Genomic DNA, 3,106 nt, shown 5'->3' on the forward strand with positions numbered 1-3,106 from the left:
AGCTAGATATCAGAAATTAGAATCGTTTAACACCGCACGGACACTAAACCATCGACAAGTAATCACAACATTACATTATCGATATCGACAGGCGGGGAACTGTTTACGAGAGCGCGTGCCTCGACGGCGAGCGGCTGCGAGTTATTGCAAATTGAGGGTGTATAGTGGTTGAGAGGGTTAGAGTGAGGAGAATTGGGACCTCAGGGCCTCCGTGCCAGAACGGGGCCTTCTTCTGTCGTGTGGGTTGTGAGGTGAATTACCAACCTCATCAACCCTGGTGTCAAGGTTATTACTGACCCGCCAATGTAACGACTACGTCTTACATCAGTAAGTAGTAACCGGGACAAACGACTTAACGTGCCTTCCGAAGCACGGATCATGTTACTTTCGGACAATCAGGTGATCAGCCTGTAATGTCCTAACCAAACTAGGGATCACAAAGTGATTTTTGTGTGATACCCCACCGGGATTCGAACCCGGGACCTCCGAATCGTGAGTCCAACGCTCAACCACTGGACCCCGGAGGTCGTCACGGACGGGCCCTAGGGTTCTGTATCTATCATCCATTTGTGTTTTGTTTTGTATGTTGTGTGCAATAAAGTATATTTTATTTGATTTTGATTTGGTTTGATTCTGTCTATCACATCTAAAGCAAAATTATCTGTTCTCCTTTTCTGCCATTTATTCTAAGAACGTAATATACGATTCTGACGACCACATTACTCTAGCCTTAAAGGCGACCAAACGACTCCCGCCGGTGTGGTCGATGTACCTCTGACTACCCCAATTAGGACATAGCAGTGAGGTTATGTTCAATATGTTAATGTTTAAATTGTGCAATAAAGAATTTTTGTATTGTGTACATGCTTAACACTTTCAAGGACAGAACGTCTAATGACGTTTCGATTCTAACTCATACTATCTATTATGAACCATCAATGACCCATGGTCTCTGCCCGTGAAAGGCTTAAAGTCATAAAATAATAAATGTAATAATTTTTAATCTTAGTGTATTTTTTTAATATATTATTTTCTGTGTGGTTTCTGTCCTGTGTTAAATGTAATGTACCTGTCTGTCTGTGTCTGTGGTGTCCAAAAATAATTAATATCTCTTTATTTTTTTCATAAACTCACGCCTATTTCCCACCGGGGTAAGCAGAGACAATACAACACAATTAGTACGAATAGTACAATTTATTTAGTTCTAAATTTAAAAAATCTATTACTTAAGCCCTTTATTTTTTGTTTAATTTATAGCATAACTTTTTTCAAAACACTAGAAGACATTGTAAATTAATACATTGATAATGTGGTTGATTGTACATGTACTTATGTGAAAATATCCTACATCTATTGTTAAATCCCATGAAAATAAATAAATAAAGTCTCTTCCAACTTCGACAATAACTATTCTGACGATGATTTGTGTTTGTCTGTCCGTGTTTACATTTTAGCTGAAAACCGATAATGAGTAGATACAAATACAATGGCCATCAATGATGATAGATGACCAAACGCGAGCGGACCCGCGGCGCATAATGAGATAAGCCGATTTATGTGCTCACACATTAACTGGGTATTTGGAGCCTGTACTGCCGAAGGTTGGTAGGGCTGCCTGGCGAAGACCTACACTGAGGCCTGCAAACAGATAACTACGATAGCTCTACTGCTTCTCAAATAAAACAGTAGGAGTAGGGCCCTGTGCTGGGAGGTTTTCTGGCCACGTCTTTCCCTCAGCGATACAGCTTCCGATGTGGTAGTAGTTCTACAGTCAGTTACATAATGTGTAATTTAATTTTTGACGTTCAGAAAGCGGTAACTATGTAAGCCAATTTTGTAGAATAAATATTTTTCAAATTCCATAGTCACTTTACCGACAAATTAATGGAGGTCATCCGTCCTTGGATAAGACAGGTATATATATATATAAGTTTCGCACGCAAGATCTTCTTATCTTACCGTGTCGATTGTGAGGTGAATTACCAACCCCATCAACCCTGGTGTCAGGGTCACTATTGAGCCGCTAAAGGCCCCTGACATGGCTCTTGTAACGACTACTTACATAAGTAAGTAGTAACCGGGACCAGCGGCTTAACGTGCTTTCCGAAGCACGGATCATCTTACTTTTTGGACAATCAGGTGATCAGCCTATAATGCCCTAACCAAACTAGGGATCACAAAGTGATTTTTGTGATATGTCCCCACCGGGATTCGAACCCGGGACCTCCGGATCGTAAGGCCAAAGCTCAACCACTGGACCACGGAGACCGTGTAAGCCAATTTTGATAAAAAAATATTTTTTGAATTTCTAAATCATGAGCCCAACGCTCAACCACGGAGAGGTAGGCAGCTATTTTATTATTAAAGGGGTCTATATCAATCAAATCAAACCGATTACATAGTTACTTGCCCGTTGTTCTTGAGAATGCTTGATGAGGAGGTGTTATGAATAATTGATTGCCAATACACCTACAGAATTATGAAGCCCTAGCCACTTACCTGATTTACTGGGACCATAGAATAAAGTATAATACTACATACAGGGTGTTACTGACACCGTAACGAATACTGAGGGATACTGAGAGATAGGATTCACTAAGAGGAAAATTCACTTGATATTAACTCAGAATCTTGAGCTCTCTCTCAACACTGTGAGCACGCTCCTCAATTACTGTTTTCATAACGTACTAATTCGAGGCTGCTGCAAAAGTACTTCAGGACCTCGATACCGACCCCGCCGGCGTGGTCGACGATTTCCCTCAATCACCGCTTACCGCCATCGACCCACTAGGATCGATTAATTCTTTCAAATATTTTTCCTCTCAGACGACGCCCTGAGCCGAGGTTCGCGCCCAACTGGGCACCCTCAGGCCTGTTGTCTTAAACGTTGTACCGTGTGAGAGCCTTCAGCGCTCCCCATTTGTCCGGCCAAGTTGTTAATGCTCGCGGGAAATCTACAATAAGTCACGTTAAAAAAAAAGCTGTAAAAGTAATCAGCACAGAATGTCGGGAGTTTTTCCCGCCATTGCCTGTCTCCGAATCAATAGGAGCAGACTCCGCGGCGCCGCTCACTGTAGCAAACAGAAATATATGGAGCTAAATCTGG

The 3,106-nt window shown here is 41.8% G+C and overlaps 1 non-coding gene across 1 annotated transcript; it reads right to left on the reverse strand.

The window, feature by feature from the left end:
- Positions 1-2,196: 2,196 nt before the first annotated feature.
- Positions 2,197-2,268, reverse strand: Trnav-uac (transfer RNA valine (anticodon UAC)). The gene has a single exon. It is a non-coding gene; the product is annotated as a tRNA-Val (tRNA).
- Between the last annotated feature and the right edge of the window lie 838 nt (positions 2,269-3,106).

This window comes from Pectinophora gossypiella, unplaced genomic scaffold (genome assembly GCF_024362695.1).
Source record: "Pectinophora gossypiella unplaced genomic scaffold, ilPecGoss1.1 Pgos_74, whole genome shotgun sequence".
Taxonomy (NCBI): Eukaryota; Metazoa; Arthropoda; class Insecta; order Lepidoptera; family Gelechiidae; genus Pectinophora; species Pectinophora gossypiella.